Source organism: Bos javanicus, chromosome 5 (assembly GCF_032452875.1).
Source record: "Bos javanicus breed banteng chromosome 5, ARS-OSU_banteng_1.0, whole genome shotgun sequence".
Classification (NCBI taxonomy): Eukaryota; Metazoa; Chordata; class Mammalia; order Artiodactyla; family Bovidae; genus Bos; species Bos javanicus.
The window spans coordinates 82,832,706-82,860,545 of record NC_083872.1 but is presented as its reverse complement, the minus strand read 5'-3'; the positions used below and the strand labels follow the sequence as shown (position 1 = coordinate 82,860,545).

Genomic DNA, 27,840 nt, shown 5'->3' with positions numbered 1-27,840 from the left:
CAGGGTTAACAATTTAGAGCTGGGTCGCAGTTTCTAGGATTGTCCTCCCTATCTTCTCGAAGAGCTTTTGAAGTTCTATATTTCCCGTTCTAAGGGAACGCCCAGCAACCCCAAGATAAAAGGGGAGCTGAGCGAGCTGGCGGTTTCCTTTATTTGTCTGACTTCAAGCTAGCCATTTTCTGCTGCACGCGCCGCCGGACTCGGACTTGCCCGTGACACACAGGCGACTGTTTTTCCTTCAAAGGGGGGCTTGGATAGGTTAGTTTCGTTTCTGACCTGGGGGATTGGGAAATGCGCCAAGAAAAGTTTAAAACACCACCTGCAAGGATCTTCTTCGTACCATGATTCTCCTTCCCTTACAGATAGCAGGAAAGGCAGCATTTTTTTCCATCAACACCCACTTCCAGCCCAGCGCCGGGCTCAGAGAGGAATGTGTAAAATTAGTGGGCTCCTCTGAGTGACAGTCCGAGGGCCCAATCAGCGCGAACCGCGGCGCGCCGACACCCCTCCCGCGCGCTCTCTTTGGCTCTTTCCCGCGGGGAGGGAGGTGGGAGGGCACGAGGGAGGGGAGGTACCTGGGACTGGGAGTGATGTCAGCTCCCAGCTCGGTGCCTGCCCGGATTCCTGACATGGTGTAGGGCCGAGAGGGTGGGGAAGGCGGGAGCCGGGCGAGAGAGGACTCGGGGCAGCCAGCCTGCGGCGGGGCCGGAGTGCCGGCGCTTTGAACTCCGGGCGAAGGTGAAGCACAACTTTTGCAACTCGTGCTGGCGGCTCTCCTCCCCCCCAGGTAAGGGCGTTTGGCTCCTCTCGGGGACCGGAGTGTAGTGGCACCGTTGTGCGGTTGCAGCTGCTCCTCCTTTTCACCGCTCGATTTCCTTTTCCAGCTCACTCCAGTTTCCCAGTGGGAGCGGGCACTTTTTGGTGGGTGGGGTAGGGCTTAACTCCTGGGGCTCCTAACTAGCTTTTAGGTGAAAAATACCTCCAGGACTGGACGTGTGAGATCTTGTCTGTGTCCTTAAACACCGCCCCCTCCCCAGTCTGCTAATAATACTTAAGAACCCCAATCAGAGAAGTGTGTGTGTGTGTGTGTGTGTGTGTGTGTGTAGAGGGGGCTGTTATTTTAAAATGTCACAAAAAGTTTATGAAATATCGACTCAAAAATTATGATGAGAGAGAACAAAAGTTTTTGTGTTTTATTGGCTCCTCTGTGGTCTGTTACATTTAAATGAAAGTCTGTCATTGTTATTCATATTTTTTATATCATAATATAAGAAATCCTTTTTTATAGTTCCGTCAGAACGTGAGAAATTCACTTGGAGTGTATTAATTATGAGCTTGTGGGAAAACCGGTCTCTTGGGGGCATGCTTCAACGCCGGTTCTTTTTCTCTCACATCTTAACGGAGGATCCCTTTGGTTGCCTACGTTGTGAATCTGGAAAGGTTAGAAAGGCATTTGAGAACCTTCATATCCGTTTTCTGTGTCTGTTTGAGGGAAGGATGAGGGCTGGTAGTTGTTTTCATGGATCCTTTTTAGAGAAGGGAGTTTTAACTGGGAAATGTGGCCGAAGGCGTGGCAAACAAACTCTTAATTATAGGAACATGAATTTTTCAACATGTGGGGCCAAAACAAATTCTGCCTTTCAATAAGAATTGCAGGGAGCAATAGAAGAAGAACTTGATCTCATGTCCCAATTCGGTCTGTAGGGAAAGGAACTGCAAAAGGATATTTAGATAAGCCGAAATACAAAATTCTGTTTTTTTGTTTATTTCCGGTTTCAAACCCTTTAGCTGTTTCTTGCTTGGTGATTTTGTGTGCCCAGGTTACTAACTGGGTATGATTGACTTTCTGGGGAAAAAATTGACCCTATACACTGATTGAGAACCCTCACTTATCAGTGCTGAAGGCTCTTTCTTTTGGGGAAGCAAAGAAAGTATTTGGGCTGGGACTCCTGAGTCAAGTTTCCCTTTTCTTTCACCAGAGTGCCTCAGCAGTGAGGATCCTTCCATTGCCAGGTCGGGAGGAGACGGGCGTGGGCTTCTTTGTGAGTCAAAAGCTGCATCCCAGGTGCCAGTACGTCAGGGCATTTCCGGGAGAGGAGGAAAGAAAGAAGCCACAAATATTGCATCTAATAATCCCAGGTCGGGAAGTGTGGAGACACGGGACTTTGTTGATGGGGTTCTCTGTCTTTCTAGCCAGATACCAGTTAGGTTGCAGGGCAAAAAAGAGGTGTTTTGTTTTGCTGTTGTTTATAAAACACCTAAGGGCTTCCCTGGTGGTTCAGTGGTAAAGAATCCACCTGCAGTGCAGGAACCACCAGAGACATGGGTTCAATCCCTGGATGGGGAAGATCCCCTTGAGGAGGAAATGGCAAACTGATCCAGTATTCTTGCCCTGAAAGTCCCATGGACAGAGGAGCCTGGCGGGTTACAGTCCAAAGGGTCGCAAAAGAGTTGGACACGACTGAAGTGATTGAGCACACACTCATGCACGCATGCATAAGACACCTGGATCTGTATTGTTCTTAAAATTTTTAGTTTGCACAGGTTGGATTAAGAGTAGATTTTTTTGCAAAGAGGAGGTGTGCTTCACTGAAAAAGCCTATATATTTTAATTTTGATCTGTGTTTTGGACTGAGAAACAGAAATTGGCTAATGTCACTGAAATAATGGTTACCGAGTCTTTGCTATTTATGTTCTGTGAAAGTGAAAGAGTTATTTGTTCAGTCCAGTCTGACCCTTTGCAACCCCATGGACTGTAGCCCGCCAGACTCCTCTGTCCATGGGATTTTCCAGGCAAAAATACTGGAGTGGGTAGTCATTCCCTTCTTCAGGGGATCTTCCCGAACCAGGGATCAAACCCAGGTCTCCTGCATTACAGATAGATTCTTTACCATCTGAGTAGAAGTACATAAAACACACTGTATTTTCCAATGCACTTTTTCAGCAGGAAAGTCCAGGAGGTGAGGTGGAATTCCTGTGGGCTGGTGAGAGCTCTCTGAAGCCTTGACTGATGGAGTATTCAGACTGCTGTTTGTAATACCGAAAGAAAGCTGCAAAAACCAGTCAAGTAGTATCTTTAGGATGTTATCTTGTTTTCCAAATTCAGATTTATAATTCTTTCCAAGAAATGAGTCCTTGCTTACTGCCTTGAATATAACAAAGCTTTAAATTGCATTTGCAGTTTGAGTAGCAACCTTTACATTTACATACTTATTTTTAACCAACATTTCTCTTTCTCCATCTGTGTGTAGGAGGCAGATGTGGTATACTAAAACACAGTATGTTCAAAGGACAAAACTTGAAAGATGTTTGAGTTGTTGAGAAAGGTAGAATCAGGTTTTGGTTAAATTCTTTGACCAGCTACGATAGCTCCTTTAAAAAATGGGATAATCTGGCCGTTGTGGACAGATGTTGACTTGAAATTCAGGGCACACTGTTGTTACATATCAATAGTGCCTAATTTCAGGGGCATTCTAGTCATTTTTTGAAAACAAGTTCAGTAAGAGAGTGTTCATTAACTGCTTAGGTAGTCTTTTTGTTGCTCACTGTGCTTGCAGGAGATAAATCAGAACAAGGTCAATTCCCTCCCCACCCCGCCTCAGTTACTGACTCCTGCTGCTGCTAAGTCGCTTCAGTCGTGTCCGACTCTGTGCGACCCCATAGACGGAAGCCCACCAGGCTCCCCCGTCCCTGGGATTCTCCAGGCAAGAACACTGGAGTGGGTTGCCATTTCCTTCTCCAATGCATGAAAGTGAAAAGTGAAAGGGAAGTTGCTCAGTCGTGTCCGACTCTTAGCTACCCCATGGACTATAGCCTACCAGGCTCTTCCATCCATGGGATTTTCCAGGCAAGAGTACTGGAGTGGGGTGCCATTGCTTTCTCCGAGTTACTGACTAGCTGACTTCTTTTTAAAACCTTTCATATTCATGAACTACTTGTACTTTTGTAGTTAATTTAGTTTATGTTGGTAATTTGTCACATTAAAAGTAACTTTTTGAGGTTCTCATCTCCCATTTTAAAAAATACCTATATCTTCAAAAGCACATCTTTCAAACTGTTAACTAAAAGACCTCATTCATCACTCTTGTCTTTTCAGAGATATTACTACATGTTTCTGATCTGATTTGAATTACCTTTTCAAAACAGTGAATGAATGAGTGAATGAATGTATGAATATCCATTCACATTTGGGTCTGTGTCTTGATTCTTTACTAAAGAAATGTTCCTTTAAGGTGCACACATAGGCAAGAGATAGTATTAGGTTGGCCAAAAAGTTTGAGTTTTTCTGTAACATGGAAAAAACCTAAACATACTGTTTGGCCAACCTAATACATAATTATGACATTTTTTTATTCCCAAAGATTTCCTTAGAAAGTCATACTAGTTTTGAAAGTAAGAAAAAAATCCCAGTTGAGCATCTGATTGTGAAATCTTTCAGGAAACCATGATTTTATTGTTTTTTAACCATGGTGGAACAGATGTGTTTAAGTATGGGATCCAAAGCTGTTAAGGTTACTGACACTGGGTGTTGTTTTAGGACAAATGAAACAAAGTGTCTGTCCTCTGGCCAGCATTTCCCTTCAACTAAAAGTTGATAATTTCACAATTAAATCAGTCATCCAGCTGCCCCCATGTTGACACTATCCAATAACTGCTCTGGGCTTATGTAGTTCCTTGAATCTGTAGTGTATTATGTCATCACTTTCTCAAATTCATCTCTGTGCATGTCAGAATGATTTTCCTAGCCAAAAGCCTATAGCTTTTGTCACATGTTATCACCACCATAAAGACTGATGCTTCATTAAATGGAGCTAATGGATTAAAAAAAGAAAGCTGAACTAACCCACCCTAGAAAATACAAAGACTTTTCTATTTTTTTATACTCTTTATTTAAACAGTAATTATTGATGCCTGTTTGGCACTGGTTGCTGTTTCAAAAAGCCAAGTGGTGAGGGTTTCTTTTACATCAATACTTTGCCCCATGTTTAAGGATCTAAGACACCAAACAACTGGATTTTAGATGAAACAGTGGGCCCTTCCAGGAGTTTTAAGTTTACACACTCATTAGGCAGCTTTTGAAGAAGAGGAGGGTTTGAGTGAAACCTCTACCACTTCTCTTTGGAGAGCTTCTATTTCTGAAATGTGGGTTTGGACTCTGAGGGATCCAGGTGGGTATGTTGTCTTAGTTTGTGACTGAACTTTGGTTGCATGTCTCCCTGGAACTTGGTGTGACTCACAGTTTGACTGGCCCACATTCACATCCTTGTTTTTCTTGGCAAACGTAAGGAGTTCAGAAAAGAAACCGCCAGGTTTCCGTGTGGTGGTACACCTAAAAATGCCCATGACCGAAGGAATTGTGCGAACTCAGATTGCACTGAGTATCAGTCATTCTGGTAAAGACTCGTTTCACTGACATGGATCATGAGGGAAGAAGATCAAATACCATAACTTTGGGGACTGGCTGTAGATTTTGTGGACATCCTTTGAACTCCAGAGTAAGGCGAGGTCTTTTCACCTCTCCTTTAACTTAGAGAAATTAAGCATTTGACAGAAAAACAAATGCGAGTTCGAGAGCCGATACGCTGATTCCTAGTGTTGCGTGTGGGGTAGCAAAGGAAAACTTAATTTTACCTGATGAGAGAGAGAGACTAAAGATGCTGTTTTCAGTGACAAGTCCATTCATAAGTAAGTGGCCAAATTCTTTAGGCACACAAGGTAGTTCTTGGGAAGAAGTAGGTAGGCCCATTGGGAACTCTTACCGTTTGCTTTGCATGCATGTTACTCTGAACTGTATTATTGAATGTGGTTTCATGTCATCTTGTATTTCCTGTGAGCCTAGGATATAGCTCACAGAAGTCCTTTTGCTGGCTTTCTGTCACCCTCTCTCCATATATATCTTTTCACAAATATAATCTTCTCATCATAGAATTGTATGAGGTTTTTATGAGAAAAGTTTGAACTTTGAAAGAAAATGTAAACAGGCTAAAGCTCTATGGCCTACTTTCTTAATACAATAACTTGAGAGTGTGGCTGTGGTTGCATAAATAATATCCCTGGAACCATTACCTTTTTGTAAAGATAATGCTTCTCGTAACAACACATGGTCGAGGATTTTATTTTGCTTGAACTGAAATTTGAACACACTCTACGTTTTATTATGAATGATGGAAGAGTCAGAGGAGCCTGTAAGCTCTCATCTAAAGTAACTGGACAGCGAGTGAGTGGGAGGAAGGGAAACAGTGACGACTCACAGGAAACACTGAATGAACCTGTGAGTCGGCCAGGACAGTTTGTGTGAAGTCACCTGGGTCTCAGTGTTTTTCCTCTGGATCAGCTGCTTGGATGCGTCTGTAAAACTTTCTTCCGACCTCCACCCCCATCAGTGGGTGACTTTGCTCAACCAAGAGGGCTTTTAAACATAGACTTAAAGTTCTTTTATTGCTTTCTTCTCAAGGTACCGTGATTCTCTAGGATGGCTTGCACTCTACATTACCCTGTGGAGCAGACACAGCTAGGTGTGCAATCGTTTCCATCCTTCCCACTTTTTACTGGTGGTCAGTTAAAAACAAAACAAAACACACACACACCCCCCCCCCAAAACTTGATTTCCCAGAATCCCTTGCAGCTGGGTGGTGTCTAAGTGACATCGTCCTGGCCAATAAGATGCAGGTAGCTGGGAGGGGCTCTCCCACAGACTCTCTTGCCTGTTAGGCTATTGCTCTTTGTGCTTCTCGTTCTCTCTTCCAGGATAATGGATGCTGTTTTCTAATTGCAGAAGCTGTCTTGTGACCAAATTCAAGAAGCTTGAGGGGTAAGTGGGCTGGGAAGCTGATGGCCTTCTGGAACGCTGTACCAGACTTGGTCTGCCCACCTCTTGATTTATTTTGAGAAAAATAAATCTTCATTTGATTCAACCACAGAAGTTGGGTCTGTTACTTGAAGCCAGATGGGATCCTGACTGAGTTTAAATTTTAAAGAAGTCATAGTTCTTTTCGCTCAGAATTAAAAGGCATCATCCTGGATGATTAAAAAATGGGTTGGACTTTGGAACCCTGCATACTCTCAATTTGAATCTTGGCTTTGCTATTCATTACAGACTAATCTTGACAAAAAATTTAATGGTTTTGGGTCTCCATTTTACTGTCTGTAAATGGTGGTACTGGTGTTTGTCTTATGGAATTTTTGTCAGTATTGAAGTGAAGTGAAGTCGCTCAGTTGTGTCTGACTCTTTGCAACCCCATGGACAGGCTCCTCTGTCCATGGGATTTTCCAGGCAAAAGTACTGGAGTGGGTTGCCATTTCCTTCTCCAGAGGATCTTCCCGACCCAGGGATCGAACCTGGGTCTCCTGCATTGTAGGCAGACGCTTTACTCTCTGAGCCACCAGGGAAGTTTGTCAGTATTATAAAATGTTAATAGAAATAATAATAATACATTTGGTACATAGATTTTTAATAAATGATGGCAGCTATTACTAAAGAATACCATAGTGAGGAGCCTGAAGAGGGGGAGGTAAGTAATTTAACTTTTAGTAGGTTCTCAGTAAACATGGTTTGAACAACTGAATGGTGGGTTAACTTTATGGCTGTAGCCACTTGCCTCCATCTGTTTACCATTCATTCCAAGGCCCATCTATTTATCTTCAGCCCCATCTGCCTACACTGGAATACTCGGAACTCTTAGGTTCTCCGAACTTTGGTTGAAAAAGCAAAAGATGTTCTTACGACAGTTTTATTACCTATAACCAAAGAGATGAAGTGGATGTGCTCCAGAGTCAGAGAAATGTAAATTAGACTTTTCTGTCCTTAACTATGTGATTTTTGTCTTCTGTGAAATGGGAATAATTGGGTGGGTTATGAGAATTACATATGATAATATATGTGAAACATTAACAATGATTTTCCTGGCATACAGTGAACACTGGATTAATGACAGATATTGTTACTATTTTGTTAAACAGTTCTTGACCTTGGTACAAGATCATCTTGGAGATATAAGGGCAAATAAAACATGGTCTTTACCCTTAAGCATATTCATATAGAGAAGATAGGGGAAGAAATGGAATGATCTTCCTTATACATAATCATAATGAAAAACAGATTTAGAAAGCTACTTAGCTGTTAGAAAGTTGGAGGAAAATATACAGATTTAAACAAATGTTTATTATATGTATTTTAAGGAAAAAAGTCACCAAGCATGTCAGTGCAGGAAAAAGTTGCTAAATGGAGTGATTTGTGGGGGATAGGATGAAGATGATGGGAAAGATGAGGGGCCTTTAATTTTTTTATGTCTGTTTTACAGCCTCATGAATTACTCTTGAAATATAAAGAGTATTAAAGTTTAAAGAATCAGTTTGTGGGGCTTCTTGGAGGTAAGTGGTAGAAGATGGTGCTATGAATTAGTAAAGGATTGGGTTTAGAGGGGTCCTACTAGAGAAGGTGGGATTTCAATGGGATGAGTAGGAAATGTTGAGACATTGGGGGGGACATGAACATCCTTGGGTTTGAAACAAAGCATAGAATATAGTTTTAGAGAAAGATAGGAAGATCAGTATTGTTAATAGAGGTAAGATATTCTAAAGCCAGATCTTAGAGGGATTTAAAAAGAGTGACAAGACTATGCTTTAAAATGAGTTGTGGGTTTTTTTGTAAGGTAGGGAGGGATCTAAGAACTATTATTATTTTATAAAAATGACTCTTGAAATAATATGTTGAATGTTAGGAGGGGTATATGTGGCGAACGGAGTGAGGACAGATAGAACAAGAAAGGCACACAGCAAAAGTTGAATTTAAATAGGAAATATGATGAATTAAGATTTAAGTATCTGAAAAAGAAGATTTAAACATCTAGAGTTTGCAATTCATTGGGACCCATGATAACTTACCTTCATTTTCTCATTGTCTAAATGGGTTAAATCATAGAACCTGTCTTGTTAGGTTTTTAGGAGAATAACAACAACAGTATTAATAATAGCTAATGCCTACTCAGTGTGTACTAAGCACTATTCTAACTGTCTGACATATTTCAACTTAGATTTAATCCCTACATCATCCCTAAGAAAAGGTACTGTTCTTATTCTTACAAATGAGAAATCCGAGGCACAGAGAGGCTAAGTGAATTTCCCAAGGTCACACAGATTGTGTGTTGGACAGGGATTTAAATGCAGGTAGATACAGTCTCCAGGGTCAGTAACCTCAACCACTTCGTATTACTGCCTCTGGCTTAGTTCTGTACTTGACATGTTAAAAGCTGCTAAGAATTGTTCGTTATTCATGCTATTCACATCATGATGTTAAGCACCAATTTAGACATTTAGGTTTGGAGTGTAGGCAAAACCCTTGAGTGATAGACCATCTCTGTAGGGTTGCTACCTAAAGAGCAAGAGTAGGTGAGCTTGCTGAAGAAGAGAACGTAGAATAAAAAGAGAAGAAAGTACACAACCCACAGGGAACTCTTGACATGTAGACATAGTCAGGCCAAAGAAAAGAAGTTATTAAAGGTGATAGAGCAAGAATAACCAGGGAGGTTGGAAGGGAAGAGGTTGCCGGTGGCAAGGGAATGAAACACGCCCAACACAAGTGGACCATCCCCACCATCCAGTGCTGCAGACCTCTTACAGGACGAGCCTGAGAAGTGGCCCCGAGTCCAGCTGCCAGGTCATCTGTGGGCTAGGAGAGCAGTTTCAGCGCAGTAGCCACGGAATCCAGAGGATTGAGGAAGACATGGGCGGTGATGAACCCGAGGCTGTCCTGTTAGCCCAGCCTTTCAAGGAATTGAACAGGGAGAGATGTGCTCTGACAGTGTGGGTTTGATGATGGTCCAGGCAGAAAGGGTAATATGAAAGCAGCAAACAAGAAGGGGAAAGGAAAGGGATAGACTGAAATTCGGTGGAGAATGTGGGTTAGCTTTGAAATCTGTAAGAATGCTTCTTGAGATAGAATGAAAGAAAGGTTGCGGGAAATTGAGGAAAGAAATGTGATTGGAAGAGATAAGAGCTGAGTGAGTTCACCCCAGGCAGTCTGCCTTTTTTTCCTCCCCCAGTCTAATAGGAGGCAGTGAGAGGAAATTCATAGACAAGTAACTCAGGCTCCCCAGAGCTCTCAGGATTATTGAGACAGAGGAAACATTTGAAAGAATGACAGAAGTCTCTCATCTAAACAATGCAAGCTGACACATTTGCCAGGATGTATCTCCAGGCAGGAAATTAATTTATTGAAGTGGAAAGTAGTGGTACAAAAAAAGAAGAGGGGAATGAAATGAGACAAAGGGATACCTGACTGTATGTGAAGGAGGAGTTTTTAGACACCAGACTGAATGGTTTGCAGAACAACTTACCAGGGGAAATCCGAGAGCTCTGAGTGACGGGGAAGCAGCCCGGGTCTGGGACCACAGGCTGGGTTTGGTTAACACTGAACCACAGAGCACCAGGGAGTACTCTGAAAGAGGGAGGTGTCCAGCAGAGAGACTTCTGCATCATTACATGCTCTGGTTTAACTGGCTCTGTGCATCTTCGAAGGGGGAGAGAGGGGTCTGCCCAGCCCACCCATCCCGGGACTCTTCCCCAGAGTGTTGAAGTTAGAGATGACATAGGAAAGATGAGGATGCCAACGTTGGTTGCCTTTAGAACGTAACTAACGTGTAAACCGAACACAAGAGGTCATGAGAGGAACTCAGAAAGATCTTTGGCTGAAAGACATTGGGTTGCATTGTTTCAGCAGATTTGATGTTGCAATGATGTGAGTTGTATAAGAAAAGGACTGAAGTAATCTAATAGTTAAGAGTGTCGGACTAAAACTCAGCACCACTCCCATCAGCCCATAGGTGGGTCCTTTGCGGGGTTGCTTTGACTGATGTCAGTATAAATGTATCCAAGTGTGGGCAGCATGCTTAGATCTGGGCATAATGTTCTTGAGTTCAGTGATTCTCAGTGGGGCCAGCTACATACTTGTGGAGCCCAGTGTATGATGAGAATGTGTGACCCTCTTGTTCAAAAAGCAGGAAAAAGTGCTGTAAAAGGTACTAACAGGAAAAGCTTTTCTTTTTCTTCTGTCATCTCTCTTTACTTGTCATGGTGTTTATTTGCTTTAATGTTATTCTGAGTGAAGTGAAAATAAAAATCATCAGCATGAATTTTATTGTTCATCTTTCTATTATGCAGTGCCAGTGTGAAATGCAAATATAAGAGCATTTAACAACTACACAGAATTACTGAAATCATGTCTCTTAGTGTTTCGTGGTTTGTAAATGCATTTGTATATTCTTTTTATCAGAACAGAGGAAACCCTGCACAAACCTGGCTACCGTTATTTCACATCTCAATTTGCACAGTCTATTAGTCTTGGCTTATGGAAGGAAAGACTGAAAGGAAAAAGAACCATGGAGTTGCTCTGTCTTTCCTTCTCCTGTGCTGTCATTGTCAGCTCAAGTGGTTGGTTAATACAGGGGAGTGACAGGAGTAAGAGAGGATATGAAAGGAGTGTTTGGTTGTTTTTGTTTCTTAGAAACACGCTGCCTTGTTTCTGCGTGTACAGCGGATTCTGGATGGAAAGGAAAGCATGGCCTCTTGTGGCTGTCAGCACCCACCCACCTGCTCGCTCAGTTGTTTGTAGCACATTTACCTTGAACTCGCTTTGAGTCCTGCTGAACTCGATGCATCGTGAGCCTGCCAAAGTTCTGTGCTTCTGGGGCATTGCAAACACTGTATGAATAGGGCGGCAAGGAATGGTGGCCACTCTTATTAAACAGATCTCCTCTGCTTACGTGCACGCTCCATTGTGCCATCTGACCTTGTTTATAGAACACAAGTTTAAATTGTGAGGAATTTCGACCTCATTTATGAAAAAAATTCAAAGTTTAAATTATTAGGAATCTTGATGATGACAGCAGAGTGTTAAACCAGATATGGGGTCTTTCTGAGCATGGGATTCTGTATGTGACTACAGGTTAGAAGTTCATGAAGATTGCCCTGGTTCTGGGAAGTTAAAGAACTCACTTTTAAGCTCGAGCTACCCTCTGATCTTGAAGTCTCAGCTTCATTATCAAAGTTTACAATGGGTCAGGTTTGAGTGGAGTGACCTAGAGACCCTTCTCCTGGCCATCAGCCCTGTCATTTTTGCCTTTCAAGTGTTTTCTGAATGACTTTTCCTTCTACCAATCCCTTAGTTTACGTCATCATCTCTGATACAGACCGTGCAATTAGTCTCTTCCCTATATTCTGCACCTGTGACTAGACAGATCTTCCAAATAAACCTTTGGTACAAGCCCTGCCTGGTCCTTTCTCTGATCTCCTGTCGGCTCAGCCTTACAGCAGAATTCTCAGACTCGTGGATCTGGGATGGAGACTGCCTGCAGACAAGTATGGCTTGAAATATACAGTATTTTAAGAAATTTGCGCCAGTACTTAATTTTTTTGGTGACTTCACCAATGGAAATTTACATTTAACAAAGAGAAGATCTGGCTGCTCTGGGCTCCAGTTTTCAAACAGGAGGACCACCTGTGGACTTGAGGAGGAAGATTGACTTTTTAAAAAAATATTTATTTGGCTGTGTTGGGTCTCAGTTGAGGCACGTGGGACCATCATTGTGGCTCATGGACTCTCCAGTCGTGGAGTGTGGGCTCCAGAGGGCGCAGGCTCTGTAGTTATGCTGCACAGGCTTAGTTACCCCAAGGACTGAACCCACATCCCTGCATTGCAAGGAGGATTCTTAACCACCGGGCCACCAGGGAAGTCCCAAGATTGACTCTTTATTCTGGCAAAGCCTTCACTTTCATGGATCTAGAGCATGCATTTGCCTGTTTGTCTTCAAGGAATGCTGTGAAGGAATTAGAATGCTGATACTTTAACTTGAGAAATTAAGTTCTCCAACCTCATAGTGTAGCAGCCCTTATTTTCTTTTTTGTTTTGTTTTGTATTTTAGCTCTTGATTGCCTTTTTTAGGAGAAATACTTCCCAGGTCTCACCTGATCAGTGTCACCACTGTGTCACTGTGTCACTTGTGACCTCATCTGATCTCGATTCTTTCTCTAAGCTTCTCTCCTGTGCTCACACCCAGGCTCTGCCCCCCTGGCAATGCTTTAAGGCTGCTTAGCTCTTCTACTTTTCCTACTGTTTGTTCCTGCTTAAACTCTCATCTTTCCTCTAGCCCCCATTAAAGCAGTTCATCAGGAGACCCTTGCTGAGAGCCTCAGTCTGAGCTCAGCCTACAAACTCTTGCTGGAAGCAGGTAATAAAATCTTTAGAATTTTAAATGCTAAAGGTAACGGCAACCCACTCCAGTATTCTTGCCTGGAGAAACCCATGGACAGAGAAGCTGGTGGACTACAGTCCATAGGGTCACAAAGAGTCAGACACAACTGAAGTGACTCAGCACTAAGTGGACAGTGAGTTCAAGTCGTTTGTGAAGGTTCCTCCCAGCCCAGTGATTCTGAGAAGCCGTAATTCTTCCAGTGCTTGTGCCTGTATGTTACCATGCATTTGGTTATCTAGTTGTTTTTTGAACTTGTGCGTTGTGATAGGAACTTTGCTTATGTCATCTCACTTAATTATGAGTGTGGCACTAGCATTATCTTCCTCTTACTGATGAAGAAACAGCGTTTCCTCCAAAACTGGTGCTCCAAGTGGCTGATCTCTATTTATATCTTATTTCTCCAAATAGATTATATACTTGTTGAAGGCCATGACTCTGCCTTTGTTGCCAGGCCCTACTACCCAGTCAGGAATCAGTGAATGTTTTAGTGATGAGAGTAACGATTTTTTTGGCTAGTGTGCATTGAGGCCTAGACAAGCCTCTATGGGAATGTGGAGGAGACTTGAGTAGTATCCTATACTCTAAGATAGACCTCCTACTGTGCACAAAGACAGGATAGGGTTTTGATCTTGGGCTGTGGATTTAGGTGGACCTATGGCTGTGTCTCGGATAAGGCGATGGCACCCCGCTTCAGTACTCTTGCCTGGAAAATCCATGGACGGAGGAGCCTGGTGGGCTGCAGTCCATGGGGTCGCTAAGAGTCAGACACAACTGAGCAACTTCACTTTTGCTTTTCACTTTCATGCACTGCAGAAGGAAATGGCAACCCACTCCAGTGTTCTTGCCTGGAGTATCCCAGGGATGGCAGAGCCTGGTGGGCTGCCGTCTGTGGGGTCGCACAGAGTCGGACATGACTGAGGCGACTTAGCAGCAGCAGCAGCATGGCTGTGTCTCAGTTTCTTCATTTGTAAAATGGGGTCAATAATAGTATTTTGTAGCAGTGGTTTTAAACTGGAGTGATTTGGGCCTGTAGGAGTCATTTGGCAATGTCAGAAAACACTTCTTGTGTTACAGCTGGGGGTGGAGGCAAGACTGGCTTTTAGTAAGTAAAATCCAGAGATGATGCTAAACATCCTTGCAATGCACGGGTGCTTCTCCCCGCATCAGCAACAGAGAAATACCCGGCCCCAAACGTCAGTAGGGCTGAGGATGAGACACCCTTCTTTGTAGGTTCCTGAAGATGAAACAAGATGATGAATATGATGAGTTTGGCATAATTAACTGTCACTCTAAGAAAACCATCTCAAAGACTGAGAAACCAGCTTTTGTGGATGGGGGGCAAACCCTAAAACGCCTCACTTCAGAACATCTGTGATTCTTGCCTTATGCTAAGGATTTCATGCTTTCCTGTTTAGAAGTGACAGACTCACTGGAGATTGTGTGTGCCACACTGTGTACTAACATGAGCTGGCATGGATTTATCAAAGCTGTAAAAACAATTATTAATTTTTAGGGGGTTCCTGGTAAACTTCCTGCTTGCTTAACTAGAGATAATTGTGGTGTGTGAGTTTAAATCCTCTGATGGAAAATGTTTTGATTAGTGAATTTCCAAACTATGTTTTGATAAGTGGGACATAAGAAGTTTTTGTTTTCACATCAAGAAGCCTATTGTTTTCATAACCCTAAGTTTAAAATGAAGCCGCTTTCTCCGTTTACTGCCTTACCTGCTTGCTGCACAGTTTTGGCATTTGTAGGAGTAGCTTGAAGAACTGTTGGATTTCTATCTGTTGTTTTTTTTTTAACTTGAAGTTGAGACTATTATTTAATATTTTTATAGTTACAAAAATAATATATGCACCTTCTAGAAGATTTGGATGATATGGAAAAAAACATAAAGATGATACAGTTTAAAAAAAATAGTCCTCAGTATTCTGTCACACGAAAATACAACTACTGTTGCTGTGTTTCCTTCCTTTTTTTCCATTCATATATATTTTTTCATATTTGAAGTATTCTGAATGTGTATTTTTGTGTCCTGTTTTTACTTACATTGTTTTATTTGTTTATTTAATTTTATTTAAAAATTTTTTTCCATTGTACTGCTCAGCTTATGGGTTCTTAGTTCCCCGACCAGGAAATGAACCCTGAGCCCACAGCAGTGAAAGCACCGAGTCCTAATCACTGGACCGCCAAGGAATTCCTCTTAATGTTGTTTTATTTGCATGTCCTCACCCGACTACAGCACCTCTAAATATTATTTCTAAGGACTCTAATATCTTCCATCTCTTGGTGTTTCATGGTTTCTTTAACCCTATCACAGCACACACAGCCTGTTTTCAGTGTTTGCTGAGCATCTTTCGGCAGTCAGCATTTTCTGCCTTTCAGACCCTTCCCATCTTTACAAGAGATGACAAGAAGCAGCATCAAAGGGTGTGGGTCACCATGCATGGATGTCTTGGTCCGTGTTGATATCAGTTACCAAAAAATAGCAGAGTGATATTCTCACTTTAATAATGTTTGTTAACTTTCGAGGAGAAAAGATATTTTCTTTTTCTTTTTTATTTATTTGATATTTATGAGGTCAACCATGTGTATGACTGTCGGCTCTATTTCTGGCTTAACTGTTCATATACTTTCCCCATTTCATCTATTGGGAATTAGTATTATTCTCATTTGTCATGAACTCTGTGTATTTCACTTATTAACCCTTTCTGATAGTTATTGCAAATATTTTCACCTAGTTTTTTACCCTAATTTTTCTGATAAAATTTTTTTTGTTTTTAGTGGTGTAAAAGTTTAAAAATTTTGTGTAGTCAAATCTATTGATTATTGTTTTCCACCTGGGGTCTTCAACCTTCCTTCACCTCTACTCAGATGAACCCTTTCTACTCTTAAAGTCACCGTGCTGAGTTATCAGTGTTTAAAATTCTATCCCAAAGTAGATTGCTATCAAGTTTCCTGATGAGGATAAAAGTGCTGAATCTAATATGGACACCCACTGTGTACCATGGAAAACCCTTCACACCGGAATGTGTGTGCATGTGTGTGGGTGAGAGGGGTGGGTGGAGAGGGAGAGAATAAGGAAAATTGATGAGAAAGGATGAGGCTCTTGTTAGGCCCCTGATCATTTGGTTTTGTTTTAAATTTGCTTTCCCTCAGGATGGGAGTGATCTTGTTGCAGGCAGCAGGGCTCCTAGAGGTTCCCAAATGGCTGAGTGCCAGGGACCAGCATCTGGCTGAGCAAACGGTGTTTGTACCTGGCCACAGAATTGGCCCCCAACAATTTGTTTATTTAGTGCAGGAGAAGGTGGACTGAGCAGAGACAGGCCCCTCCACACCTCACCATCACGTTCCACTCTCTCAGGCTCCAAGCTGTGTGCTGCTCAGCCTTGTGGAAGTGACTCCTTGCCCTGCAGATGGACTCATATGAGCCCACAGCCCTGCTCATCTGCGGGTCACCAGCTGTGTTAGCTGAAGCCTAAAGAGGGAGGTAGCGATAACAACCAGTGCTCACTCGGTTGTTCTTTCTGCAAAGCCCTTTTACTCGGGCTTTTTAATGTGCTTCTCACCTCAACTTTATGAGGTTAAACACTATTTTCCTCTCCATTAACTTGGAGGAAACCACCAATCAATGGAAGCATAATTAAAATCTGGAGCTTCTGATTGCAGAGCTGATCCTCTGTTTATGAAACAATTCCTTCGTTGTAATTTCTGGGTGTAATTTCTCGGCGATGCCATTGCGCAGAGGGTAGCAGCAACTGTTTTAGATCTTCGAGTCAGACATGTGTTGGATGGAATACCAAGAGTCATGTCATAACACTGTGACTTGGTTTTCTCATCTCTAAAATGGAAACAACAGTGTCTGCCTTGTAGGAATGTTAGATTAAGTGGAGATAGGACATGCAAGCCACCCAGCATAGCACCTGGCCCTTTTATTGTGGGAGCTCAGATGTAATGATTGTTTCCTAGTTTCAAAGCTGAAAATGCTCTTTTTTTGTTTAAAAATTTCAGAATAGCTGGTTAATCTGCTTAGACTTGTGAAATTTTAGTAAATGTTATTTATATTTAAATGCAAGAAACATTTCTTTATCTGCCCTACTTATTTTCCTGTTCAGTAGATTTTCTCTTCTGGTGTGGCCAAGTCACTTCTCTGAAATCCTTTTGCTTGGAGAATTTTGTGATGAACCCCCAGTTTAGAACTATACTCGCAGCCAAAATAAAACATACTTTGTCTATGTGTTTACGTAAAAAGCACAGACAGTTCTTTAGAGGAGCAATAACCCAGGCATTCCTTTACACATAGTTGAGAATTTTGGCATTATTCATGGAGTTGTTACTTGTCCGTGAATCGTTAAACATTCAGGTAACAGAGAAGCCTTAAAAAAAGTTACATAAAATCATAAGAAAAGACAAAGTTATTAAATAACTCAGGAGAAAAGTTGTTAAATAAATCTTTATTTTTTTCATACCATATAAAAGTTGGGTTAGATCTCGTCCTTAGGCTAGACCTTGTGAACCACTTAAAAAAAGAAAAAACTTTGCTAATATTATTGTTACTTCTGCCTAAAGAATTTCAACATGAGAGTTATCTTGCCATTTGACTTCTATTGTATGTTTATTCTGACCTTTCCATTTTAATAAATTGAGTCAAGTAATTACAAGAGTTATTATTGTAGAATTATGTTATAACCCAACACAGTTTTGTCTCTGTGGAGTTAAAGATAACACTCTTCAGGAATCTTCTTTAGGATATGTGTTGGGTCTTCTTGTTTTTTTCTGTCCCTGAAGCCATGGTTGCATTTTCAACAATACATCAACCTAGTATTGGAATAGGGAAAAGTGAATGAGAATGGGGCTTTATTGGATTAATAGCTGATACTCTTGTTCCTTCTCTGAGAAATTTACATCTGCAGCCATGTGATTTTCCCATTCCCTGCCCTTGCTTTGGTAGCAGTGGAGAGACAAGGATGGGAAAGTGTTTTTAAAATTTAATTTATATAAATTCATAAATTAGAATTGTACTTTTGTATAATTAATACCATATGTATATGCTTTACAGGAAACATGGTTAAAGTTAAGTATCAGTGATTAAGTGAAATTTACATGATTTCTCAGTTCCCTTTTATGTCTCAAGGATCAAAGTGAGGCCAAATCTTTTGACTGTTGCAAACTGAGTGCAGTACATTGTAGAACGCCACACCCCATTTTAATGATCAGTAGGCACTTGTTTTCCTAAAATTCCAGGTCCATTGTTTGATTTCTTAATAATCAGTGAAAGTGGACATTTGGGGGCAAAGGGGTTAGCGGTATTACTGGTGAAGAGAGTAGGTTAAGTCTGGAAGAATAAAATTGGTGCTGACCTGAGTACTGATTTACAGGATACAGAGAACTTAAGACGAGGCTTTGTGATCCTGAGATAACAATCCAGTTCAGCCCTGTGTCAATCACTTCAGCCAAATCACTGTGGCACTAGCCCTTTGATCAAAGCCTGAGAACCCAGCAAGTTTTAGCAGGCATTTTTTGTTGCTGCTGCTTGGCTTGTGGAGTAGGAAGAGTAATAAGTGCTCATTAGCATGCCCACCTCTGTAATGCATCCACCTGCAGCACAGAGATGCTTGCCTCTGGTCCTGAAACCGTAGCATCCCCACCTGATCTCTTCAGCCCCGGCATTTTTGTACTACAGAAACAGAATGTCGACTTGGCAAGAGTAGAATCCACCAAGTGCCTCAAATAACAGTTGCAAAACCTATTGACCAGGATAGGAAGGGTTTCCTAGAAGGAATTACTGTGTCCAAGAAATTAGTGAACTGTTTAAAGCTTTTTCTTCTCTTCTCTCCTCTTGTATATGTGACTGACATGAATCTGGATAGTCAGAGACACTGAATACTGGTCATCTTATAACTTGATCCCTTATCCTCTTGTTAGCCATACTCCAGAGGCTGTGGTCTGTATCAACAAAGAGTTTGGAGTGTTTGGAGTCAGAGAGAGAGCGCTTTGATGGTGATTTGTGACCCTGTTCAGGACTCATGTCATCGGTAGCCTTTGTTCCCATGAAATAGAGATGTGTATATGAGGGTGGAGGCTGTAAAGACAGGAGGAGGGAGACAAGGTTTGGGGGCTTTGTACACAAGCCTGGAGAAATATGTAGACATGCTGCAAATTGGCAGAGTTTTATATGAGAGGACCCTGGGACCAAGAATCTGCCAGTCTGATCCCAACATTGATCAGCAGTGTCATCCTGGGCAAGTCATCTGTGGTGGTGGTGGTTTAGTCGCTGAGTAGTGTCTGACTCTTTTGCGACCCCATGGACGGTAGCCTGCCATGCTCCTCTGTCTCAGGCAAGAGTACTGGGGTGGTTTGCCATCCCCTCACCATAGACTCCTCCTGACCCAGGGATTGAACCCAGGTCTTATGCATTGCAGGCAGATTCTTTACTAACTTCCCTGAGCCACCAGGGAAGCCACACGTAAATCACTTAACCTGACATAAAGTTGAGATTATAACAGCCCAGGCCTCATAGAAAGAGTTGTGAGGGTCAGATGAGACAGTGTGTAACAGGCCATAAAACATGAAGCAGTAGTATGGTTTAATTTTTTTTTTTTTTGGCTGAACTGTGTGGCATGCCAGATCTTAGTTTCCCGACCAGGGATCGAACCCCTATCCCCTGCATTGGGAACATGGAGTCTTAACTACTGGACCACCAGGGAAGTTCCTGCAGTAGTTTTAAACTGAGTGTTTCATAGGGAGTACATTATCTACATTTTTAACATTCTGAACCCACCCCTCTGGTGATGAAATACACTGTGTAGGCACCTGCTTCTCCTCTGACTTCTACTCCTGAGACATCTCTAACCTCATCCCTGGACCCTAAGCTGCACTAGAGTCTGGATGACAACAAGGTAGTTCCTTGAGGTTTTCTGGGAGATGGTGCTATGCCCCCTTGGCAACACGGTAGCAGTAGCTCTTGCTACCTGCTCAGGCCTGTCTGCCATCTGTTTTCTTGGGGATACAGTAAAGAGTACAAAGTCATCAGTAATCAGTCAGCTCTAGGAATTGTTTCTTGTTCCTAAAAGTTTGGAGTTTTGGGGATAAAATGTTCAGGTCTCACTGTCATACTTACAGGTAGGCCCTTTCAGGTAGCTTTAAAGATTTCCTCGGATGTGAAGTTATCAGACAAGCGTGTCAGATGTGGGGAGGGGTACACTCCAATGGTCAAGGGTGACGGCTGCAGCTCGCACCCTGTGCTTTGGTGTCAGTGTCCAGGGTCATGTGATGTTGTGATACACAGATCATTCACCTGGCCGTGTTTCACCTCCTTGACTTTTGAAGCTGTGATGCTCCTGGGCTATTTAAACTCCTGTCCCTGTTGACCACATTGGGCTGGTGTTCAGAAAGCAGCCTGAGCTGGTTATGAAAAATGTATAATTTTTAAGCAGAATCACAGGTAGTTTTCAGAGACTGTTCAGCCTTCACAGGACCTCTGATAGAAAATGTGTCTCTGGGACCTGTAACTTCCTTGACATGATTTAAGAAATAACTTTCTACACTTAGAAAGCAGCTTGTTTTGGCTGGGTTGGCTGGAAGCACACCAGAAGGTGGGTGCTGAAGGGGTTTAGGGGCCAGGAAAAGCAGATGGCAGGACTGGGCAGAGAACAAGCTGACTGGCAGTGTGGGAATGACTGAAGCCCTGAGTGCCCTTATGGGGAGCTCTGGAGCCGGGGGGCCTGCCCAGTTGTCTTCAGTTGAGGCAAAGGGCTGGACCTGTGTATTCTTGAATCAGCCAATGGTTGGCAGCTGGCTGCCCCTTCCAGGGGCATTACCTGAGGACTTTCTCTGTGAGCCAGCAGCAGCCAGGGATGCGTACATTTGCCCTAAAAGTGAAATCTGGCTGGAGCACAGTAGTGACCACTACCCTGTCCCAAAGAAAGAATCTAACCAGCCCCTTAAGAGAGAAACAAAGTACGTAGCACCAAATTTCCAATAGTATGGTAAGTCCTTTTATCTGCAAAGTTAGAAAGTTTGATCCCTTAGCAAAACTGAAGGAAGAGGTCATACCCCTTTGTTACTGATAAATCAAACAGATCTCTAGCCTCTCCGAAGTTTGAGACACTTGGATAATATTTATACCTGGTTATGGTACCAGGGCCAGCTTCTGTACTTGTGAAATGGCTGACCCGTAATTGAGTAATTTTTCCCAAGTGTGAATTATTTTGCATATTTGGAATATTAATCGTATATGTACATGAATGCAGTTGTTTCTGGGATCTTTAATTCATGGTGAATTTATAGGATTGGTGGGTCACCACTACAAAAAGCAGGTAAGGCACACAGACCGTGAAACTCAGAACATTCCAGGGGACCCTTGGGATGGAGGGTAGACATGGGAGAGCTTCTGTTGAAATCACCTGATGCAGCACTTTAGTCATGGCTGAGGATAATGATTTAGGAGTCACGTTGCCAAAGGATAAGTTACTGTGCTTTGAAAAAGTGAATCAGTTTTCTGGCATTTCCAAAAGCCAGTTGTGCTCAGCAAGCGTCTGAGACTGTCTGGCATGGCTTGTGGTGTGAGTGGGATGAGTAAACAAGGCCAGAGTCAGTTAGTCATAATATCTTTCCAACTGCAGATCAAGTCATCTGCAAAACTGAACACTGCATTTTATTTTAGTAAGTGAAGGTGGTGGTAGGTTCTGCCCACTCATCATCTCAGCAGTTTGGGTGTGCGTGGATGATCTGGGCCTGGCACCAGCAGAAGTGGTAGAGTTTATGTATCCTGACCCATGGACCTTACTTCCAGTGAATCCCTCTCAGTTCTGGAGTGACCCTTGTATTCCTTCCTTCAGTCTGCATTATCACCTGTGCTGTGCTAAGTCACTTCAGTCATGTCTGACTCTGCAACCCTGTGGACTGTAGCCTGCCACACTTCTTTGTCTGTGGGATTCTCCAGGCAAGAATACTGGAGTGGGTTGCCATGCTCTTCTCCAGGGGAATCTTCCCAAACCAGGGATTGAACCCATGTCTCTTAAGTCTCTTGCATTGGCACACGGGTTCTTTACCACTGTTGCCATCTGGGAGGCTCAATATTATCACCTGGGAACTCTGTAATGCCTAGTCATGGGAAATGTTACCAACCTGTTTCCATTATGGATGGAGTGGAGAGAGAAATAGGTCAGTCTCCCTTATTCAGAAACTGAGCAATTCAGCTGCCGTGGCCTTAGCTTCTGTATTAAAAACACACATCTCTGAACCTCTTGGAGGAATGCAATGATTCGATGGCTGTGTGATTTACCATCTGGCTAACTTTGTTGCGTAGAAATGGTAGACGACATGAAATAAAAAGCTCTCCGGGTTTCCTCAGCTGAGAAGGAAATTAATGCAACATAGCTTTCCAGGTGGCTCAAGTGGTAAAAGAATCCACTTGCCAATGAAGGAGATGCAGGTTTGATCCCTGGGTTGGAAAGAGCCCCTGGAGGAGGAAATGGCAACCCACTCCAGGATTCTTGCCTGGAGAATTTCATGGACAGAGGAACCTGGTGCACTATGGTCCATGGCGTCACACAGAGATATCTGGACACCACTTAGCGACTGAGCACACACACAGTGATCGCTGTAGAGGAAGGGCTGAAGGAGAGATTGTGGAACACGGGCACTTGAGGTGTATCTTCCTGAAACCTCCACTGGGAATGATCTTTCTCCCTGTGGTCCTTGGTGTGGAGATTTGATAGTGCAGATATCCTACCTGGGGCCAAGGAAAGTTATATGTCTTCCTCTGGCTTCTCCATTTTTCTAAACATGCCTGCACATGTGCATTTATCATTGACTTTCTGGAAAGTTCAGAAGAGGAATCTCTAGCTGTGGCTTTTCATTGTGACTCACATCTGCAAAGGATGAATAAAGAAGAGTTTTTTGACCAAGAGGTGCAGTCCTGCTGAGAGAGAAATAATTGCTGTTTGGAGAGAAACTCTCAAAGAACCAGAAGTTTAAAAAAAACCAGAAAAGAGGACTTCCCTGGTGGCACAGTGGATAAGAATCTGCCTGTCAGTGCAGGGACACAGGTTCAATCCCGGGTCCGGGAGAATTCCACTTACCGAGGAGCAACTAAGCCTGTGTGCCACAACTGCTAAGCCCAAACTCTGGGGCCCATGTGCCACAAATACTGAAGCTAATGTACCTAGAGCCTGTGCTCTGCAACAAGAGAAGCCACCGCAGTGAGAAGCCTGCACACCACAATGAAGAGTAGCCCCTGCTCGCCACAACTGGAGAAAGCCCACATGTAGCAACAAAGACCCAGTGCAACCAAAAGTAATAATAAATAAAACTTAGAGAAAAGAAAAAGCTAGAGGAAGCCTATTGAAGAAAGGAAGAACCAGAGGTGAGCTGCAGGGTGCTGCTTGGAGCTATGGGAAATAAATCTCGAACAAGTGAAATGGAAAAAGTCAAATGTAAAACATTGCCTGTTAGGGCTGGCTAGAGTCCAGGGCAGAGGCAGCACCACTGGGCTTGGAAACCCACTGAAACTCATTCCACACAGAACTGCCCCACCCACATCTACTCCATCTGCCTCCATCCACCTGGAGCAGGAGGTCTGACATGTTCCTGGGAAGAATACTCTTGGGTTGTTTGGAAAGTGAGACCTTTCGGAGAGTCTTGCCTCCTTCTGCAGCCAATGTTCATAATTTCTTCCAGAGAAGGCGTGGTGGTTAAGGACACAGGCCTGGGGACCAGGCAGATTTCAGTCCCTTATTAAGTTGTGACTTAAACACTGGGCCTCAGAAAGCAGGAATGCTGATGAAGTCAGTTATGTTTCATAGAGTTATTGTGAAGAGTTAAGTGGAGCTTAATGAAGTAAGTGCTCCAAACTGTGTAACTGTTACTACTGAAAGAATTATAACTGGATTTGGAAAAAGCACCTTCCTGAACTCTGTCCCTACCATACGAACTTTGAACCTGCCCTTGGCATCTGCAGGGATTTAAACACTAGCAGAGGCCCTGTTGTGGAGCTGGACAGTAATCCGAGGCCCTGGGCGGGTTGTTGAAAGCACCTGCATGTCCTTGCACAGGGCTCTGGGTGTCCATCCATGGCCCCTCCTGAGGACTCTTGTTCTTAAAGCCCCTGACCTTTTCTGTAGGCAGTTCTGGCAGGGACATCCAAACACATTAGTTTGGAATGGGTCTGGGTCCTATTTTTAAATTTTCATGGATAATGGGTTGTTCCATTAAATATATGTGAATATTGATTCACCTCCGAAGCATTTCCTATGTACAGGTCACTGAACCCATAAAGGTGCAGAGCAAAATGTATGTCAGGGCTGCCTGTTGTATGTTAGGAGGTTGCATGATTGTGTTATTTGTGCCTTACTGCAACCCTAAGAGAGGAAGGTAATATCAATAGTTTTACAGAGATTAAATAGTTTGCTTAAGATTGGAGATAATGCCCGCTTTCACTGCATGTAAGGCACATTTCAGTTTCAGTGAGGTTAAAATGAGGAAAAGTTTATCTTTTTAATTAATGAAATGTAGTTAATAGCAGAGTCTGGATGCTACCCCATTCCTGTCTGATTTCAAATCTTGTGGATTTCCGCCCCCCCCCCCCCCATCACAGGTAAGAGCTTATCTTATCTGACTGGTAAAGATTTAAAGAAGCACAGAGAAGAAAACTAATGTGTGTGTTAGGACTTACAAGGGCAGCAGTACCATAAGAGTTGGTGTTTATTGACTACTTATGGTGTTGCAGTGCTTTTCTGTGCTATAATTCACAAGAGCATTTTAATCTGTACAGTCACTTTGAGGTGGATACTGTTATATTCTTTTTTATAAACAAGGAAACTGAGATAAGTACTCTTATCCCCATTTTCACATGAGAAAACTGACACAAAACTTCCCGGGGTCACATACCTCACACTAAAGGTGAATTCTGTAACGTGGTAGTTAAAAGTTCAAATTTATTTACAATCATGACAGATCTGACTAAGGTTCCAGAAGAGTGTGATCTGACGGAGGAGTGCTCCTTGTCCTCTGGGAACACCTACTCCAGCCCTGGGTTAGGAAGAATTCTCAAGGGTGTGGCGCCTCAGCCAGGATGGGAATGTCCGTCTCTCCATTCGCTGCCACTGTGATGCCAAAAATAATCGTGGTTCCCCTAGGTTACAGACCTCAGTTAGTCCCATCTTTCCAAACCTGGCGTCGACTAGAAGAAACTGACTTTATTTATAATTTATATCCTCTCCATGTCCAAAGAGCAAGTGACGTAGTTTAAAAGGAACACTGTAAATAGGAAGTTGTTTGAGAACTAGAAGACTGGCTGCATGGAAGTTCTTGGAGTTCCCCAAATAGGAAAATAAAACCAAAACATTTGATGACATTGTGTAATTTAAGTTACCTGCAGATGACCGGCCAAGTCATCATTTGACAGCTTACATGTTGAGTCCTGCGTTTTCGGGCCCCGGGAGAACCCTGTCTATGCTTACCCACCACCAAATGGCCGAAGTCTCTGTAGCAACTCAACTAGTACTTGTCTTTTCATTTTTCTCCTATTCCTTTTATGGAATTAGGGATTTTTATCTCAAGTTGATGTGTTGCTAAAGAATGTGAAGATTGTGTGCCAAGCTGCCATCTAGAAATAAAGCAGAATATATTTAAATGGATAGATTTTTCTGTCATTTAAAAATACGTTTTGACAGATTCCAGTGCATAAGTAGACAGATATTTAAAGACGTTGAAAGTGCCTGTAGAACATGGAGTCCTGAATTCTGATTAGCAAACTGTATTCCAGGTTTGTTTTTTCTCCTCAGGAACCCCGGACCTCAGTTTCCTTATCTTTAAAACAAGGGAGGTACGTTAGACATCCCCAAACTTCTCAGGCTCTAAAACCTTTTGGTTCAAACATTTCTAATAAGTTCTAACATGGCTTTTGTTTTGATTCACCAGCGTGCCTGCCTAAAGCCAAAGTTGAATTAGTTCCTTTGTGAATTGTATTGTCAGTGAATTGAAACGGGTACTGTGTTTTAAATTCTGATCACCTGTAGACTGCCTTTCAAAGGGAAAGTGTTGTGGACATTTTTCTTTCACATCTTTTGAATAGAGTGACTCATTGTTAATGAAGAGAATTGAGCTGCAGTAGGTTTGGGGGGGTCAAGATGCTCCTTTGCTGCAGTAATCCCTGACAGTTGACCCCAGAGCCAGTGTCTCACTGGGCTGCCTTGAACCGCGGTCAGGAACACTGATGCTGTGGGTCGGCTTCAGGGAGGGGCAGGAATGGAGAACAACTGTTGGGTTAGCTTTGCCTGAGGTCCAGCTGGGCAATGGCACCCGGAAGTCGGGATGAAGGGATAGATGGTGCTGAGGATGGGAGAGGAAAATGCATTCATATTCAGCTCACTGGACCAGAGTGTGATTCCAAGTCCATGTCTCCCTGGGGAAAGGTTCTTCTTTCCTCCGGTTCAAGGCTGTTTGGTGACACTGAGCTAAAATACTGCGGCATGACCCTGGTCACTGCCCTGGGTGGGGGCAGGGCAGGGGGCGATTGAAAATAGAGATGAACTCAGGCGATGCTTCTTCACATTGGTGACTGACAAGTGTGATGGCTCCTGCGGACCCTCAACAATGCTGCCTCTATCGTGGCTTGGCCCAGCTGGGTTGGGGATTGTGCTCACCAGGGCGCTGTTTGAATGCTGTTTTGTGCCCTGCTATGTTGCGTTTTCCTGCGCCCTTTCTGGCTTACAGATAGCACGCCCCTACTGCTGTTCTCTTAGCTGTCTGGAGGCTGGAGGCCTTTGGCTGCCCTGCTGGATAACCAGCCCATCTGCCATGTATGAGCAGACTTCATAAATTGCCCTGCAGAAGCCAAAGCACCCAGCATATCATGGGACATGTTGCATGATGTATGATGGGAAAGTCCCCGTGGTTGGTGAATTCTCAGTCAGCAGCCTTTGTATTCTATGGCTAACTCTCTAGGAGTCATGACTACCTATCGATTGGTGATCTGTGAATTGAATAGAAAACAATTCTTGTCTGTAGCGTTTATCTGCAATGATATGATAAAGAAAAGATCCTTAAGAATGCTCCTTGATCACTTTGGGCCTTATACTCAGGGACTCAGCATGCACTGGGGGAGCCATTCACATCACTTACGTCACTCATCTGATTTCCTTAGTAATTCTGCATACCTTTGAGACCGTTTTTGAGTGTTCTCTGTTAGAACAGGGAGATGGAACTGGCTGTGCATGCTCAGTCACTCAGTCATGTCCGACTCTTTGCAACCCCATGAACTGTAGCCCGCCAGGCTCTTCTGTCCATGGAATTTTTCAGGCAAGAATACTGGAGCGGGTTCCCATGCCCTCCTCCAGGGGATCTTCCAGGCCCAGGGATCAAACCCACGTCTCTTGCATCTCCTGCATTGGCAGGCGGATTCTTTCCCACTGCTCTACCTGAGAAGCCAACATCAAATGGTTCTGATCTTTGGTGGCCTCGGCCTGCAGCTGTCTGAAGCAGGATTTCAGTTCCCACCCGGAGACTGAGGTCAGGCTGAGGCAGGGAGAGTGCTGAATCATAACCACTAGACCACCAGGGACCAGCGGTCAGTGACAAGGCCCTGGCC

General features: G+C 43.2%; 1 protein-coding gene across 13 annotated transcripts in view; it reads left to right on the top strand.

Annotated features, from left to right (window-relative positions):
• Window positions 1–577: 577 nt before the first annotated feature.
• Window positions 578–27,840, top strand: part of PPFIBP1 (PPFIA binding protein 1) — a 206,241-nt gene continuing 178,978 nt past the window's right edge. For 7 of the 13 annotated variants that reach the window (XM_061417550.1, XM_061417549.1, XM_061417541.1 and 4 more), the window contains exon 1: window positions 579–6,811. The gene's annotated coding sequence lies outside the window, so the exon portion shown is untranslated. Of the gene's footprint in view, window positions 6,812–27,840 lie in introns of all 13 variants that reach the window. The other 6 variants (XM_061417548.1, XM_061417544.1, XM_061417546.1 and 3 more) reach the window with 5 other exon arrangements.